Below are 20,659 nucleotides of genomic sequence, written 5' to 3'. Positions count from 1 at the left end.
CATAACATTATCAAAAACAAATTGCGAAGCGACAGTCATTATTTTGAAGGGTGTGTGAGTCTGTGTAAATACAGTACAGTACACATTTAACATCTTAGTTTCCAAGCTTTGTGGCGTACTCGCCATGTCATAAATGGATAATATTCTTCATAGCGTCATTGTCTATGGGTAGTGAACATCTATCATCACATCACCTAGCAGACCGTGCACTTACTTTTTTTTGTAAATAAGAATTTGTTTTATTTAAATGTATCATTTGATGACATCTGTATAATATTAATGATTTAATTCCGATCTAAATTCGCAAATGACAACCATTTATAGACTGAAAGATTAAAAAATTATACATAACAGCCGAAGCACAATAACACTGTCACGGTCTGATAGGACGCCAAGTAAACTCGCACAGATAATTCAGAAAAGCAAGTTTTCTTAACAACGATATTGGATTTGATCCGGAACTTAGGAAAACGCAGCCTTTAATATTTTTTATGTAATACTAGCGACCCGCCCCGGCTTCGCACGGGTGCAATGTGGGTAATCCCTAAGAGATAGACATATACCATCGCGGACTTTTTTGAAGACCGTTTTAAGGTGTACAATACTGAAGTACATTATTTTCGATCTATCTCGTAGGGTTCAGCCAACGTTTACAATGTAAGCGAAAAAAATGTATAAATTTACGACATCACATTAGAAACTTTTAAAATTATCAGTGTTACTTACCTATATTGTCTATGTATTATATACAAAAACCTTCCTCTCGAATCACTCTATCTATTTAAAACCGCATCAAAATCCGTTGCGTAGTTTTAAAGATTTAAGCATACAAAGGGACATAGGGACAGAAAAAGCGACTTTGTTTTATACTATGTAAAGAAGAATGTCATTAAGTGCTAATATAAATAACATAGGATACATTGATTGATGATCTCCGTGGTCGAGTAGTGTGTAAACCGGTTTTCATGGGTACACCACTCCGAGGTTCCGGGTTCGATTCCCGGCCGAGTCGATGTAGAGATGTAGAAAAAGTTCATTAGTATTTTATTTTGTGTCGGTTTTGGATTTTGTGGTACCGTCGTTACTTCTGATTTTCTATAACACAAGTGCTTTAGCTACTTACATTGGGGCCTGAGTAATGTATGTGACGTTGTCCAAAATAAAAAAAAAAAAATTGATATGAAAGACAGGAAAATGAGGCTCAGTTTTAAATTTGACATGAATTGTACAACAGACTTAATGACAAACTTTGGCAAAATGAACGTAAAATAATAATGTTGTCGTTTTAGTTAATAATAATAATAATAATAAATAAATAAATATTGGACAACATCACATACATTACTCTGATCCCAATGTAAGTAGCTAAAGCACTTGTGTTATGGAAATCAGAAGTAACGACGGTACCACAAACACCCAGACCCAAGACAACATAGAAATTAATGAACTTTTTCTACATCGACTCGGCCGGGAATCGAACCCGGAACCTCGGAGTGGCGTACCCATGAAAACCGGTGTACACACTACTCGACCACGGAGGTCGTCAAACTAATAAAACTAATGTTTTTATTTATATATGCATGTATATTTTAGCTCACTGCATTCCTTCTCTATATAAACTTTAAGCATTCCTAACTTGACTCCTTTGTGCGCGCATGCTTAAAAATGGAAACAATTTTTTTTTTTTTTTCGAGGACTGATATAGATTAATAGGTGAAAACTGTTTTGATTACATCGTTGGTCTAAGTTATCCCACGGTCCTGAGTTCAAAGTCCAGATCAGGCTGATAAAAAGTTATTAGGTGCTTCTGTTGAAATATTATTTTTTGCAGTCACGACCCTCATTAATGAGGAAACAACTAGGAAGAAGGAAGAAGATTATTATTTCAGAGTCGGAAAATTGGAAGTGTATACATTCCCGTGCCTCGGAAAACCTAAGGTTGTTGGTGTTGTGCTTAAACTCTTTCTGGTCTTAGATTTGCTGACATCACATCGTTCTTGTAATTTTACTAAGCTTTATTCTTAGTAAAACAATTTCCTTTTTTACTGAGCTCAATATTGAGTAAACCGAGCTCAGTATTTCAAACACGTGAAACTTTAAAGATTGTGGGTTGGTGTTTGAAGTTACTCTAAAGAAAAATATTCGTAGGATTCTCATATAAATTGTAATACAAGTTTATTCATCCGAAGCTAATTATTTCTAGACTGTTAATTAGAATAACTAAATTAACTCTAACTGTTTTGATATTGATAAATACCTACTCTATTTTGCTTCAGGGGCTTTTATTTTCAATAGTTAATACGGAGTTAAATTATATTATTTTACACAAACGATGAATTATATCAAGTACTGGTTTTATCGAGGAATACATTCAAAATTTAACTTATGCTGCAAATGTGTTAGGGGTAAGTGACCACTGTGAGGTAGACTGCCAAATCACTCACCCACCAAACGTTTAATTATCTAAAATTTTACTTAAAGCTTGTCTTCAATACTTTCCAAGTAATAGGGAACAATATGCATTTCTTATAAGATTTTTAATATGCGTCTAAGTTTAATTGAATTAATTTAAATCGAAATATATTTTTACATTAACAATCACTTGTCATTAGTTCGAAGCGGTTATTTAAATATAAAATATAATGAAGAAGAAAAAACTTGACATTTTTTTTTTTTAATTACAGCGTTATTATTTTTTAAATCAGAGTCACCTAACTGATCATTATACGCGTTGCTTTGATCTTTGTGACGGGCTTTTTAATCACTTTAATTAAATATATTCTCTCGTAATGTCCCGGTCTCTACATAATAAAATAAAATGTTGCTTGTTTTCGTTTAAAATATCATTTTCGTTTAATTAACACGTTTTAATAATTAAACGACTTAAGTCAAAATGTTTTAAAATGTGATATAAATGTTTTTTAAAGATTAAATTGCAAAAGTTTTACTGCATTCTTTTCTAAAAAATGAATGAAATTATTCAATACATATAACATATAAGAGCCGAGATGGCCCAGTGGTTAGAACGCGTGCATCTTAACCGATGATTTCGGGTTCAAACCCAGGCAGGCACCACTGAATTTGCATGTGCTTAATTTGTGTTTATAATTCGTCTCGTGCTCGGCGGTGAAGGAAAACATCGCGAGGAAACCTGCATGTGTCTAATTTCAACGAAATTCTGCCACATATGTATTCCGCCAACCTGCATTGGAGCAGCGTTATGGAATATGCTCCAAAACCTTCTCCTCAAAAGGGAGAGAAGGCCTGTAGCCCAGCAGTGGGAAAATTTACAGGCTGCTAAAGCTAAAAAAAAATGCTAACATATAAATAATGATCAATATCAGTTAATAAACAGAAAAGTAAAAACATATCGACGACCTCCGTGGTCGAGTAGTGTGTACACCGGTTTGCATGGGTAGGTTGCTCCGAGGTTCCGAGTTCGATTCCCGTCCGACTCGATGTAGAAAAAGTTCATTAGTTTTCTATGTTGTCTTGGGTTCGCGTGTTTGTGGTACCGTCGCGACTTCTGATTTTCCATAACACAAGTGATTTAGCTACTTCCATTGGGATCAGAGTAATGTATGTGATGTTGTCCAATATTTATTTATTTATATATATAAATATACATATTATGAATCTCTTCTTTAAAGTCAATTAAAAAAAATATATATTTTTTTACTTTTTATTACGTTACTATTATTACTAATCACACTTAGAAGACGTGTTTTGTTAAAATAACTAGAACTTTAAAATTTCAATGTGATTATATCTGCAGAAGCTGCGATTATTAATTAAAAGATTTGAGTCTAGATGCACTAAATTTAAACAACATAATCCAACCAGTGAGTTTACATGTATAAGATATCATAGAAATTATAGTTCACTTATGCAAAGGTTTAGCCTTTGAACCTGCTAGTGATAGAATGTCTTCATCCAATTAAATGTTCCCGCGACTTCAATTACTATAAGAGTAGGTATTTATTATTATTTACTTGGTGCAAGGACTTTGTGCAAGCCCGTCTGGGTAGGTACCACCCACTCATCAGATATTCTATCGCCAAAAAACAGTACTCTGTATTGTTGTGTTCCGGTTAGAAGGGTGAGCGAGCCAGTGTAATCACAGGCACAAGGGACATAACAATTTAGTTCCCAAGATTGATGGCGCATAGGCGATGTAAGGAATGGTTAATATTTCTTACAGCGCCTTTGTCTATGGGCGGTGGTGACCACTTACCATCAGGTGGCCCATATGCTCGTCCGCCAAACAATGCCATAAAAAAAATTACAAAATAATTTGATAATCATAGCAGTTACCATCACGAAATAGATCTTAATTTTCAAGTTTATATTTAATAGCTATGCTTAATTAGCCGCAGGACACTAATATGATATATGAGGAAAATATGCGGTGGACTTAAGTATTTTACAAATGAGAGATGGGCGGGCCTACGTCCTGGGCAGAAGTTTTATTACCGAGGGAACCGGGCAAGCTTGAAAATCGGCAATTTTTTTACAAAGATAATCGACCCTTTTTTCTCTTTTTTTTTCCCCCATTTAATTTGGCCATTATTTATGAAATGAGAGATTACGCTTGAGTAATCGATACGTTCGGTAGCGTGTGACACATTTAGTTGAATGAATATTATTTTAAGTATGAACTATTTTCGAAGCGATTAAATAAATGCGTATTCATGACACGTGTTTCAATTTAATATCAAATCTAAACCGCCGTTAGTTTTAAATATAGAATTCGTAAATATATATTTAATTTATTTTCTATATTGACTAGCAATAAACTTTGTTTTTTATTAACATAAGAATTGATAACATTAAGTGTTTAAATATATACAAATATGAATTAAAAATAGTTACTGTATAAATCTTGACCGCGTGGAATGGTGGCAAGAATGCTAGCTGCATTTCCCCGTTGAATTGCAATTCTGATCCTCTGTGCTAAGAACAAACCAGCCTGTCACCAGTGAAGGTGAGGCGTTATACTTTTGATGAAGTTTTTTGCACCATAACTCCAAGGGTCAATTGTTTCAACAGCAAATGCGACAAAAAAGTAAAAAGGAAACCAATAAACTGTTTAAATCATTAACATTATTAATTGTATTGCTTAAGAATAATAAATAATAATGCATTAATAGCTTAACAATTTACTTAGCGAAACTCTTCGATATAATCTTGATCCCTTGAGAACCTCTTACACGGAGTGTAAGTTTAGGTAGTTGGAATATGCATACGGTAATTGCATACAAATTACGAGCTGATTCAAGTATGGCTAAAGAATTCATAGCAGTGATTATGTTTCTATGTACAATATAATTTCCGCTTCTAGTAATGTGATGGGAAAATTGTATACTAATACCAGCGGCTTTGCTCGCGTGGAAATTGAATTTATTTACAGATTAACTTAAAATATTACGTTAATGTAAGACCTCTTTGTATACACTGGTGTGTATTTTACCCCTTAGAGTAGAATATCTAGAAACGCTTAAGTAAGTATCTACTCATTCTTAATCAGTATCCCAAAAATAAAATTTCATGTTTCTGACTTAAAAAATGACAGATTTACATACAAACTTTCAACCCCTATTTCACCCCAAAATAACAAAATTCCTTCCTTAGTGGATCAATAAAACTAAATCCTACCAACCTACTCACCAAATTTCATAGCCCTAGCTTCATTTTTTTACGCTCGGCGATGATGAATCAGTCAGTGAGGACATGTTTATTTTATAAGCATAAAATAATTATTTCCTTACAATCCGACGAAATCCCTACAAAATCCATTTTCCATTCATCATTCCTTCTACCTCTAAACAGCAATAATAATTTGAAGGGTTAGTGAGCCAGTGATACAGGCACAAGGGACATAGCAACTTAGTGCCCAAGGTTGTTAGTGCAATGTATTTGTTACAGCGCTATATATACATGGGCGGTAGTGATCACCAACCAGACAATTTTGGATCTAAATGCTGTGGACAATTTTTTATCTATTTTTTAATAATGACTTAAAACAACATTTATATTGCTCATAGATACTCATTTAATCATACGATTAAATGAGTATTTATATGTAAATAAGCTTTATAATATATAGTAATATAACGACTTACTGAATTTTCATTTTTTTTATAGTAACTTGCAGCCGTGCGAAGTCAGCCTGAGTCTCTAGTAGAGTATAATGTAAATATGCTTAAGCAAACTTGGAATGGAACAGTCATGTATACTCCCGATTCAATTTTTTCAAATACGGCTCCATTAACTCATTACTCGAAACGACTTCCGACTTCGAATAATTTTGTTTATAATAAGCTTAAACTCATTACTAAGACCAATTCGCATTGACGTCATGCGATATGAGACTTACCCGCTGATGGGGAACCAAATGGCAACTCACGATTTGTGTACTTTTGGAATTCAAATATTTTCTTATTTATTGGTATGTTTCCCTTTCAGCGACACTTGCTGTCTTATTTATTGGTATGTTTCCTCTTGTTGTGATGTTTGACTTTCATTGAATTGCTTAAGACTTTATTTTTATTTAATGATTGGTGGTAGGGCTTTGTGCAAGCCCGTCTGGGTAGATACCACCCACTCATCAGATATTCTACCGCCAAACGACAGTACTGAGTATTGTTGTGTTCCGGTTTGAAGGGTGAGTGAGCCAGTGTAACTACAGGCACATGGGACGTAACATCTTAGTTCCCAAGATTGGTGGCGCATTGGTGATGTAAGGAATTGTTAATATTTCTTAAAACGCCATTGTCTATGGGCGGCGGTGACCACTTACCATCAGGTGGCCCATTTGCTCGTCCGCCTACCGCTATCATAAAAAAAAATAATATAGATTTAGAAACGTGATGGCTTAGTTGAGGCAAAAAGGTCTCAATCGAAGGTTATTAGTTCGATTCGATATGTATGTTTGAGGGAATTCATTGCTAGTACTACTGCTTCTTGATCTCATCCACAAAAAATTAAGAATCAATTGAGTAATTTGATTTGTTGTGATCATTTTCTAAGGTTTTTCTACGGCAAAGGCTTTCCATCAGTTCAGATTCTAACCACTGATCCATCATGGGCAATTTAACACTACCAAGAACCCATTGCTGTAAAACGATGGAAGAAGTGGTGGTAGCTTTCATAAAGGCTTACCGAGGAAATAACCTAAAACTACTTGACTTAAAATCTACGTATTTAAAAATTTAATTTTAATTCTATGTCAGAGGAAATAAGACCAAGAAATATCATGATCTCAAAGCAATAGTTGGGTTCTCAATTACATTATGCACAAACATACATAAAAATATATTATACTAAAATCATAGGTAGGTGTAACGATTATTTTTCATCCGTGGTAAGTAATTTAGAACTGAAATAAGTATATACAGTAATAAACACATTTGAAATTCTATTGTTGAAAAAATAATATCAATTTATATTCTTGCAGCCGTTCCAAGAAAATACCTCATAAAATTTTATTAAAATTGCAAGACTAGAATTCAGCAGAGAATGAAACTCCTTTATCACTCCGCGTACACCACCGGCACTGAATAAAAAGTACTCAGGAAGCGTTTGCTCGGATTCCGATGCGAGCCATCCGTCATTGTCGTAAATGTCCAGGAAAAACTACTTAATGAGTCGGCGGAAAGTTTTTGTGAGTCGGACTGTATGTTTCTGTCTGAAATAAATGAGCCTAGATTCTATTTTCAATTCTTAGAAATAATCGTACAGAATAAATATAAACAGTCTACTTAGATATTATACAAAAGTAATAAAGATTTTTTTATACTGTCACGTTGGTCCTGTAGACTTAAGATATAAGGCCATTTCAGTACGTGAAGAATGGAGTTATGAAAATATGTACACTTTCGTGCCTCGAAAGGACGTAAGGTCGTAAGTGCTTAGTCTAAACTCATACCAGTCGTCCGATTTCCCATCCCATCGGTTAATTAGAGTGAAGGAATAAAGAGTGCAGCTATGTTTACGCACACATTTGTATACAATAATATATGAGTAGTTGGCATTATTTAAATATTATAAAAATAATTACTTTAATAATAATATGTTAATACTTATACTCAGCCGAAGTATGTGGGAATGTATTTGGGAAGCCAAATTATCTAATTCTATATATACATCAAATCTTAGAAATATTGCAATGTAGATCAACACTTACAGGCTAAACGAACATGTAATAACAAAAAAAGAACAAAATAGACTACTGTGCCTATTAAATATGGCATGGAAATAGGATTATGGTAAAAAATATTTCCTTAATTTATTTTAAAATGTTAATTGTAAATTGCACGTTTATACACAGAGAAGCTTCCACAAAGCTCTCACATACATGTATTACTCTTATCCCAATGTAAGTAGCTAAAGCACTTGTGTTATGGGAAATCAGAAGTAGCGACGGTACCACAAACATCCAGACCTAAGACAATATAGAAAACTAATGAACTTTTTCTACATCGACTCGGCTGGGAATCGAACCCGGGACCTCGGAGTGGCGTACCCATGAAAACCGGTGTACACACAACTCGACCACGGAGGTCGTCAAACTCCACCACCAAGCTCTACCACCAAGTATTCAAAAACAATAATCAAATGATTATTGTGTTGTATGTAATAGATTTTATTGAACGTCTCAGTAAACTAGTAATAGTTTGACCTGTGACCAGAAAAAAAATGTTTGTTGTTATTTTATTACAAATACAATTCCACAATATTTTTTAAGTCATTGGTGCTTGTTCGGTTTTGGACCAGTAATTTTTTATTGTTTCAGATAAAATCCATATGGGTTCTTGGGCACTTGAGTTTCTAATCACAATTTTTTTTCAATGTATTATAATTTACGTTGGCGCAACAATTCAATTTTAATTTGTATATTTATTTCTTTCTTTTTTATATTTCGAAGGAATAATAACTTCCTTTATCTGAAAAAGTTCAAATAATTCCAGAATAACGAGGTGCTTCGAGGAGTGTTACATACTTGTGAATCGTTAGCGTTTTACATTGCTTCTTTTAGCATACTTCAATAATTTACGTAACTCTTGACAATACATCTTAGGGTTCCTTAGACAAAGAGTTCAATGGAAAAATAACCAAATTTTCTCCATTATTTTCTCCATTATCAACCAATATACTAATATCTTTTTCTAAAACAGAAACTACGACGGGTCTCGGCTTTTTATATAAAAAATTTAGTGTACATAAAAAGTTGAAAAATATGTTCAGCTCCGTACTTAAAAAACGACTCTTGTCTGTGCTTGCTTATACTATTATAAATACACAATTTGAAACTTCTGTCGCTGATGATCATGGGAGTGATAGAGACACCGGCCAGTTTACCACCCATGTCTTAAAAAAAAAACGAAATATGATTTGAGTTACTGAATAACTCGTCCTTTAGTTACGATCAGGATTGAGGCTTTAGTTAAAATATTGCTGATCTCTCCGAAACAATCTCATATACTTCTGATTGGATTGATCTTTTCGATTATAAGTTAATTATTGTCGATACAAACAAATTTAATTTAATGACGTTCCCTACAGTCGGTAGCTGCCGATCGTTAAGTTCTTTACGGTCCCTATATACAACAAGTCGACTCACTACCCCTAGAACTCATTATTCAAACAAAACAATATCTGCTTTTTACACTATAACATATATGATGAGCCGAGATGGCCCAGTGGTTAGAACGCGTGCATCTGAACCGGTGATTTCGGGTTCAAACCCAGGCACCACTGAATTTTCATGTGCTTAATTTGTGTTTATAATTCATCTCGTGCTCGGCGGTTAAGGAAAACATCGTGAGGAAACCTACATGTGTCTAATTTCAACGAAATTCTGCCACATGTGTATTCCGCCAACCCGCATTGGAGCAGCGTGGTGGAATATGCTCCAAACCTTCTCCTCAACTGGAGAGGAGGCCTTTATCCCAGCAGTGGGACATTTACGGGCTGCTAATGCTAAAAAAAACACTATAACAATCGCAACTATAATTCTATAGTACAAATCACTTTGGTTATGAAGCATAGTCAAAATTTCAGAAAGTGAGTAAAACAAGTTGAAACTTGCGAGTAACCGAACAAATTCGACGTCGCCTTGCATGCAAATTTAAGCGTCGTGTATGTATTACACCTAAATAGCGCAAAAAAATAATATATATTTTTTTTTAACATTATTCAGGAGCCAGGAGCGAAATGTCAACGAAAACATTGACAATTTTTTGAAACAAAATTTTGAAAATCCGTAGTACCCTAAATATGTATACTTATTTTATTTTTAATTAATTATTAATAACGTAATTCTTGAGAGGTCTTAAAACTTAAACAAAATACGGTACGTTGAATACCCTATGATTCTGAGCTCAAACACGAGCAAGCATCACTGAATTAATGTGCTTAATTTATATTTACAATAGTGAGGAAAGTAGCCTATTAACATTTATGTACTTGTTTAATTGAAGATTTTTCATTTTCAGCTTATCCTTCACGTGACACGTTGTGACAAGTTTAAAAATTTGTATGATTTTGCATATTTTGCTGGAATGCGTCAAATGAACACCCAAAATTATAGAATTATAGACCTCGGTAACAAATTGTTCGGACCTATTGAATGTACTCAAACAATAACGATCGGCCGTCTTGATAATCATCACCCATCTCTTGATTTGAGTCACCCTCCAGACTTTAATTGATTATAAAGATACTGAAAGAGTTTGTTTTTATAAAACTAAATATGAAAGCTGTATAAAAAATTGAGCAGGTTACCGGGGAAGATTATGAAATAAATATTACTTTTGAAGAATTCCTGCATTTTTTTTTTACACTATCTAATTATTGAAAGTATACACTTAAATTACGTCAACGTCGTAAAAACCGTTGAAAACAGAAACAAGTATTACTAATTTAAAAAAATATGACATTCCTAGTGATAACGATACGCGCTTAAAATAATTCATACTAAAATACTCTAAGGAATTTATTGCACACTATATATATAAAAAATAGAGGAGGGCTATGTATATATAAAAACTTATTATCGTTAGAAAAATATCTACAAAAAATATATATATTACAGGCATGTGTGCCTTGGATGAGACGAAAGCGACGTGTCACCTTCTGAATTACGTAGGTCAATTGACAAGTCACGGTTGTTTTATAGAATACCTCTGTAAGATCGGTTGCGAAGAGGTGAGGTGGGGCCTCACGTGACCTATTTCAGACATACGCACTAGATCACCTTCGCCCCTAAGAAGAGCTAGTCTTAGCTACGAGCGCAGCATAGCACAGGGGAGGCCGCGGATGCCTTACATCGAAATGATCCCGCAGCTTCTTCAATCAGTGCCAAAGACGGCCATCGCAGTTGTTTTAGAGTAGGAATCACAAGTAAGCCGGTTCCGTCTCCCCAGGGATCCTTTTACCTTTGAAGGTTTCCACTACGACAAAGAGGCGTATGTGCTTTAGAACTTTGGAATTATGACAAGTGTTAACAATTCTCATAATTCCATTCAAAATATTATGTCTCTTTTAACTGTAACAGACCGATTCACAGCAATTGCACCCCTATTACCGGCAAGAAAACTGGAAGAAAGTTTAAATACGATTTTATTGTTAATACGTGTTTGTGTGTTTATGATCAAATGTTTTGTACATCCTAAAATAAAGGTTTATTCAATTTATTCAAAATAGAGCCGATAGAATGTTTCTTTTTATCAATTTTATTTTCTCATAACAATGTTAGGATAACATAAAAATCACAGACTGACAAAGTTACCGTTGAATGAAAAGGTGTAGATGTTTTGCTTTTAATAAAAAATCTTTTATTAGGTTTGTTCTATTTTATATAAGAATTGAAGAGAATAAACTCGCCTGCTACTTTGTTCGATTATGTTTTTTTTTAGTTAAATATTTAATTGCAAGTAGTTTTTAAGTAGTATTTAAACACTACTTGTAGCTTTGGTAGAGGACCCACTCAGCTGGGAAATTTCCTTACCTAGGTCCCGCCAAGCATACACTTCTGGCTGTTAGCGTGTCAGGAGGCAGCCTCGCATGTCCTTTGAAACAACGTCGAGCGATACTGGCAGTCGCGGAGCCTCACGCTACCATACATACGAAAGGTCTAGTGCGGCAGATCCACCCTTTCCACCGAGCCAACTCAACCTAATACTCGCTGAATAGAGCGAGGCTTGGTCCTCTCCCCACCTATCGCAGCGATTGAACCAACTGGTGGCGGTGGCTTTTCTCAAGAGGAACCTTTTTATAAAAATGTTTGGTTACATTGTTGCATCATTACCGCAGTCAATGTATAGTTCATTAAGATTATTAGCTATTCCAGTTTCACTTACGTTATTTATGTAGGAAGCTTGACATATTTTGTGGAGGCTACGTTTCCCATTACTATGCAGCGGATACGTGGCAATCAAGTCGCCGACTATAAATCTATACGTAGCTGTGAACTTAAGGCAGCAGTTCTAAAGTAAGTTATTTTCTTATCTTATAGAAAAACTTTTTCTCGATTTTCAAATACGTATTTGAGATAACTACATTAATTTTATACTATGTTTTGAAATTTCACTTCATATTAACACAAAATGATAAGTCTTTTATTTCTTTTGTTTGACGAAATATCGTAAGACGTAACACATCGTTGGACGTTAATATTTTATTAAAAATATACAAATCCATAAAAACAAAATATAAAACTACGTATTAATATAAATTAATTAAAATTTAAATTAAATTTTGTTACGACCAAATTATCAAAATTACTCAAGTACACTATACCTAAAAGTATTTTAAAAAAACATTTAATTAGCACTCTTTTAGAATTGTGCTCCTTATAAAATTGCACTATAATAAAAATAGCAAGTACGTAAGCAAAAACAAACACTACGTTCGAGTGCGCTAGTGCGCTTATTATAAGCAGCTAATGCGGCCGCCATTTTGCGGAGTCACGCACGCCCCCCGCTATACGTTTTTATACGCATCATCTTATCCAACGCGGCATAATTTCATGCAATTTTTACTTTGTTAACCTCAATACGTAGGAAAAATCTTTTCAGCTAACAATTTTTTTATGTGAATATATTGGGACAAGACTGGTTAGTTTGACGTGACGGCAAACGGAATGACGCTTTTTTTAACGTCGTGTGTGCGAAACGAGAATACAATACATTATTTTTATGTATTGTTATAATAATAAGTAAAATATTATTATTTATGTAATCAAACCATACGTATTTTACATAATGTTTATTTATTGGTTTTCTGTTATTATAAATCTTTTTATAAGCCATCATTGATATATATGATATCATTCGAGCATCCTGAGTCGGACTTATTCTTAGTTACGAGCCAAAAATAGAAAAAAAAAAACATGGATAGTTTAGGTTGGTTACGTTATTGACTAGTATGACCAAGTAAAACAATCTTGAAAAAACTTACTTGGTATTTTTTTGGGTTATTACTAATTCTCTTTAAATCTAGAATATATAAGATATAGGTAAAAAAATATACCCAATATAACGTTAAGCATTTTTTTGTCACATACTTGTGAGTACGTAAGTGCGCAAATTTCCCACGTGGTGGCAAATAATGGTCACTATTATATCAGTATCGCTCATCGACATTGGCGCTGTATGCAATACATCATCAATGCACCAAACTCGGCAACTAAGATATTATGTTAGTTGTGCCTCAATTACATGGGCTCACTTATTTTCTAAAACAAAACCCAGTAGAAAAAGTATTACTGTTTGGTGGTAGAATCAGCGAAAAATGGGTTGTATCTTCCTGGACGGGCATGCACAAAGGTCACCAAGTAAACATACAATTGTATCTGGTGAGCAAAAGCCACTCCAACTCTATAACTAGTTAGCTTTGCCTCAGGCTTTCCTATCCACCAAGTTATCTAGGCTCAAATATCGAGTGACAATTTAGAAATACCAAAGTTGTATCTTTCTCAGGGCGTTATAAATCTTACATGATATTTAATTTCATGTCCTCCGTTCTCAGATATTAAGTTGTCTTTCGCGAAGCCATTGAGGAACTTATCCTGACTACAATAAACGGATTTAGAACGTTTTCACGTTGATCCCGTGTGACTGTCTTCCTTGTAATTAACCGACTTTAAGAAGGAAGGTTTCCCGTTTTCGTTTGAATGTGATTTTTTTTTATGATTCTATCATCGGGGCTATGAAGCATAGTATAACATCATAAAAACATGGTATATAAAATATTATGGAAATAACTTTATGACGTCATGGTTATATTATAATGAGGTTTTATTCGTTAGTATTTTCACGCAAAAACAACTAATACGATTGTCATAGAACCTTCCAACATCCAATATTAGTTTATAGTTTTAGGTTAAGCTGGCTTTCCATCGTAAAACAGTGTTAATCCTTATCAAAACAAATAAAGCTCTTTACAATGAAAAATATAGTTTTTTTGTACTGAATGTTTGGAATAAAAATATTTTAAGCAAACAGGGAAAAAAGGATGCAAGACGTGATAGCAGCGAACTTAAAAATATTTTTAAAAAATATCGAGAAGTAAAACTTAGCAAGTGAACTCGGGGCAGATAGCTAGCTTAAAATAATTTTGCATATTATACTAAGGCTTCTAATTTTCATAATAAATAAATATCACATATAATTTTTGAATTTCAACTACGTTATATCTGTATTGTGCACAAGTGCGTCAACAAACACAGGCTGACTCTCTAATCCCCCTCTCTCATAATCCGATAAAATAGCAAATCCGACAAGATTGGAAAGAGTTCAGACACAAGACTAACGATTTCACGTGCTTATCTACAAAGAAATGTAAACACGTTACTGGTACTGGTATTTTTGACGGAAAAACTGAATAATTTTTAATCGGCTTGATATGGGGTTTGAACCCACGACCTCTGGATCTGCGGCCTTGTATCCAACCACTTTTATATCTAATATATAATCTTCAAAAAATATAGAAAAAAGACAGTTTTATAGCGTTATTATTAGTTCATTGTAAGCTAATGTATGCAAAAATTTTGTTGAGTCACGCGTATTCATCCCTTTCTCGTCTAAATTTATTATTCGTTTCAATATTTATATACGCATTTTTTATTTAATTATAGTTGTGTTTTATTATGTTCTATTTTTAAACTGTTTTAATATTAACTTGCTATTTAAGATTTCATTCAAATTTTGAAATTGTGAGATATTTTCGCAATAATTTCACTGTGCGGTCTCGGTCTCAGTTGGCTTTTTAAAACAAGAAGGTTTTGTTAGGTTATTATATTAACACCAAGTCCATCGGTAACTGACTTGACAAAATATTAAATAATTTGTGTTAATTAAATACATGGCATACAGGCAAGCATTCCTGGAATTCCATGTACTTAATTTGTGTTCAAAATTCATCTCGTGCTCGGCGGTGAAGAAAAACATCATGAGTGAATATGCATGACTGTATCTTATTTCAATGAAATTCCACATGTGTATCCACCAACCCTTTATAGGGAAGCTCGGAGGAATGAACTCCAAGCCTTTCCATCAGTGGGCCATTTTACAAGCTGATACGTAACTTTATTTGTATAGCACATCTTGTAGATTTACGGGAATACATTTTAATGTCTATTAAAGGGATTGTGAGGAAGGGCCTTATAAAGGACGGGAGGTTGTAAAATGTTTATGTTTTAATTTAAAATGAGTTAAGATAAAGTAAATTAGCCCTTCATATGTACATAATAATGTTTCGTGACCCACTTTCATCACAGCTTCTCAAAAGTTCAGTGACATAAACTGAGAATTGAATTTTTAATGGATCGTAAGAAGTGAGGTACTTGGTAAGTGCCAATATACTGTCAAGCGTGAATAGTTGTTCGTCAATGTTTTTGTAGTTGTAATGTATAGTCTATTCCAATGGAAGTAGGAAAAAAGATAAACAAACCTTAGATTCATTTTTATTTATAATACAACACTATTACAGTTAAATATTTATTTCCATTTTAATTTTATTTCCAAAATTCCGATAACAGTTTCGTTGACGTTCAAAACGCCATTTTTTCGCAAAACTATAGTGAATATCACAGATTAATCAAGCTCTCGGCTAATTATATCGCGTCAATTTGCTGTCAAATGTTGTTTATTTGGCTTTTCTCCACTAAGGGTTGGAATAGTGTATACACAGGGAAAAAATACTAATCGATTAAAAATAAATTCTAAAACTTAAAAAAAATTATAATAATTGTTCGATTTTTGATGAACGTTATTTTAAATTTTATCGTTTAAAATAAGTTGGTATTTTATATAAAACAAACTTTCAAATAATTGTATTGAGAAATACAGTATTTATATAATATGTAAATAATCTTTTTAAAGTAATTGTATTCTCATTAAACTCTATTTTTCTATGTCACTCTTCCTCCTTCGTTTTTTCTGTTCGCTGCCTTAAGGTTACCTGGAAGAGATCGCTGTCTTAATAGCGCAAAAAATGCCTTTTAAATCTTCTCTGAATTTTATATTTAATGTTCATTTGTGTATAATAAAAACTGTACTGATACACCGCGGAACGAATACGCGAACTATATTTATTAATTTATTAGTAACAGTCTTATTACTATGAAAATACGAATTAATTATATTTCACTAGTGGTCACCCAGGATGTCGCTTGCTTTTTAGGGGTTTATCCAGGTATTAGGCATAAAAAGTAAGCCAGTCCTTGGAGTTTAAGCTTGCTTCATACGAAATTACATCAAATTCAGTCCTGTGGGTTGACTGTGAGCAAGCAACAGATAGGATATTTGTCGTTAGGACTTTGTGCAAGTTCATCCCTTTGCCTTCTTAAATACCACCATCACGCCCTACAGCAACCCTTATATTGTAAGGATTTGTTTTGAAGATTTGTTTTTTATTTATTATTTTAGTTATATATTTTTTTAATAAAATAGTTATGTGGTATGACAATTATGTGATTGGCTTAATTATGTGATGGTAGGTGGTCACCCCTACCCCAGACATCGGTGCTGTGAGAAATATTAAACCTTGAAAGAGAATAATTAACTAGTTTGTCGTCAATTCTACAGAGTAGCAATTACGTTTCTTTTCGCCTTTAATCTATTTTATGTAAAAATTAACGTAAACAAATCAAATATAAACATAATCAAACACCTCTTATAGACAAATCAAGTCTTCCAAAAGCTGTTTGCTAAATTAATTCTCACCCTCATTCGTTTTTATTGCTCTTAGGGCAATTCTGAAATTGCACACGATATAATTCATCAATCTTGACCTTTATAACTATTACAATAAGGATCAAAATTTTTAATAGTTCAACCAAGGTTACTTTGAATTTATAGATGATATACATAGATAACGTTACGTTACGGTGTATACTGTTTTATTTTATAATATAGAGCAAACAAAATCTCTTTTTTAGTATTGAAACAATTTCGTTATGAAATATAATGGTAATTATGAATAATAGTTAGACAACTAACTGATATTGATACCGCTCGTCTAGTATAATTTGGTTATTTTCATAGTATTATGTCATATGTCATATTACTTTAGGGTAACGCTACAGAAATTTTTTAGGTTGCGAAGGATATTTTAAGCTTTACCGAATCATAAATTCAAATACATGATTATATAAATGATAAAAAATCACGGAACTAATACTTGTTGCCTTCCAGGCAGGATATATCATATACGTTTATGTATTTAACTAATATAACTTTGTACTTTAAATTTTGGAAATAAGCAAATACTGTTTCTCGTTCGTAAATTGATATTGTTTGTAAATATTCATCAGTTTAATATAATATATAATCATAAAAAAAACGAATTAGAAAAATTATAGATAATAATAGATAAAGAAAATATCTAGATAATTATCTATTCTTTCATGTTTGAACGGTAAATAGTGCATTATTTCAACTCCTTCGTTAATCTGGTTTCTGTTTAAAATAAATATTCGGTGGAAAAAAGTCTAAGTTCCTACTTAGATTTTTTTTGGCTGTTGGGGTGTTTACGGAGCCAAGTGCTGCGTAAACACCATAAGGTGTTTACATACACACACGATAGGACGTAAGATCATAGGTTTTGTACCTGTTCAGTTTTAATTCGTATCGGATTTGCCGTCCCATCGGTATTTAAAAGTGAAAAAATATAGAGAGCAATTAGTACTGTATTGTCAATTACAATTGGCCTTATTAATAAGAAAAAAACTTGTCAATGAGATACAATTTCAACAACCACAATATGAGAATGATTACTACCATTTGAATACATTGGGTTATTACGTAACCACACGTTTTATTTGTCAACATTTAATCCTTGGGATCAGAAGTTCTATCTTCCTGAAATAGTTTACTGCGTTGTTACTGTTAATAAATTACCAGTAACAACGCATATATAAAGTTAGTAGTGTTAAAATTTCGTACCTCGAAAAGTACGAAACGTCATAAATTTTACTGTGTTTGGTCATCTTCCTTACATCTCATTAGTCTAAAACAATAAAGAGATAGAGCATCTTTATCTATAAAGGATTGCTTAGTATAAAATCTGAAAGTCACGTGACACAGATGTAAAATATAGATCAATATTGTTATTGAAATAATTTATAAAACTATCGCGGTTCTCGAGTTACAGCCTGAAGATAGACGGACGGATAGACAACAAAGTCTTAGGTGAGTATTAGGGTACCGTTTTTACCTATTGGGTACGGAACCATAAAAATTAATGGGATACACGTATCAAAATGGCGTATCACTGTAAGGCAGCTGTCAATACTTCACGAGTGAGATATCATCATCGTGTTTCTAATTTCACATTAATGATACGCAAGTTAATAATTCAACGTACAAACTAACACGGCGATCGTTTATTATGCAGTGTTATATTTAATCTTAGTATTAGTTAACCCTTTAGAGCAGTCACTTTGTTAAATCGGAGCAGTGAGCCCTATGTATACTGACCCAGTTACGAAAACAAATGACCTAATATTTTTAGAGATACGTAGTCGAGAATAAAAACGCTTAAAGCGCTATTTTATACGAACATAATTTTCGTTATGGAAATTTTTAGTTATAACTTAATTTATTTTGTGTAATTTCGGTGTTTCAATTACAAATTATATGACATGAATAAATTATGTAAAACAAACTTCTTTGGACGCGAAGTGAATTTTCAATACTGAAATTAAGATCAATAATAAGAAGAAATATTATTTAAAAGTTTAATATTCAAAATTGCAAAATATAGATAAAGTCTGGTCTCAGTTATTACGCAATGACCAGCGCAAAATGCACCGCAGAACATGACCGTGATATGGCAGAAAGCTATAAGCGACTATTGGGTACCGCCAAACAGTCACAGCGGTGGAAGATAAGTATGTATTTATGAGTGGAAGGAACCTACCTAGTCGGGCTTCCACTAAATTCTACCAAAAAGCAATTTCTTTTTTCAAGGTAAGCTTTGACATATGCTTATTTATAAATAGATAACACCAAACAATTGTCATTTTCAAAATGTTAATAGGTTTAATTAAAAAGCAAAACTTAACTAGTTTAAAGTCCGGCTATTGCATTCAAATGCTTTTTTTTGCTTTGGTTACGAATAGAAGAATAATAACTTACTTTTAAAGAAAAAAGTACTCTCATCTCACTTTGAGGATAAGGTTTTGTAATTACACCACGCTGTTCTAAATGTTCCAAATGTAGTTGGTGGATACACATCTGGCAGAATTTCATTGAAATTAGATACAGTCATTAGGTTTCCTTGTGATTCTCCTTCACAAGCACGAGTTGAATTATAAACAAAAATTAAGCACTCGGATATTCAGTGGCCCATGACTGGATTTGAACCCGCAATCATCAGTGAAGATGCACTTGTTCTAGCCACTAGCCATCTTGACTATCGTTCATGGAGGTTTACAAAATTTTATTGAAACATTATATCTTTATTATTTATTCATTTACGCCACCATCCTTTTATCGTACCCCGCCCTGCCAATAGCAAGGTCATGATAGCTTTTGTATTAAGACTCATAGATAATATTCCTATCCGTAAACAACGGAACAAATTTTTTTAATATATTAACCGAGGATATGTGGAAATCAAAAACTGAATATTTATACTTAATTTTTTTATTTTTATTTTCAAAAGGTGGCAAATGATGAGGATGCTCACCTGATGGAAAGTGACTACCATCGCCCATGGACATCTGCAACACCGGGGGGCTTGCAGGTGCGTTGCCGGCCTTTCAGGAAAGAGTACGCTCTTTTCTTGAAGGTTCCCAAGACGTATCGGTTCGGAAAAACCGCCGGCGAAAGCTGGTTCCACAGAGTGGTTGTGCGAGGCAGAAAATGTCTTATCGCGCTGTTATGGAATGTAATATTTATTATGTTTTAACAGTACAGTAACAGGCTAGTTAGTTGTCGTACATTTAAAAAAATATTGGTAACTTATATAGTATTTGATTATATATAACTTATATAGTTTGATGACCTCCGTGGTCGAGTAGTGTGTAGACCGGTTTTCATGGGTAGAGTAGAAGTGGGCCGAGTCGATGTAGAAAAAGTTCATTAGTTTTCTATGTTGTTTGGGGCTGGGTGTATGTGGTACCATCGTTACTTCTGATTTTTTATAACAC

The sequence above is a fragment of the Vanessa atalanta genome, chromosome 2 (assembly GCF_905147765.1).
Source record: "Vanessa atalanta chromosome 2, ilVanAtal1.2, whole genome shotgun sequence".
In the NCBI taxonomy this organism is placed as follows: domain Eukaryota; kingdom Metazoa; phylum Arthropoda; class Insecta; order Lepidoptera; family Nymphalidae; genus Vanessa; species Vanessa atalanta.
The sequence above is the reverse complement of the archived record's forward strand: the minus strand, read 5'-3'. Positions refer to the sequence as shown.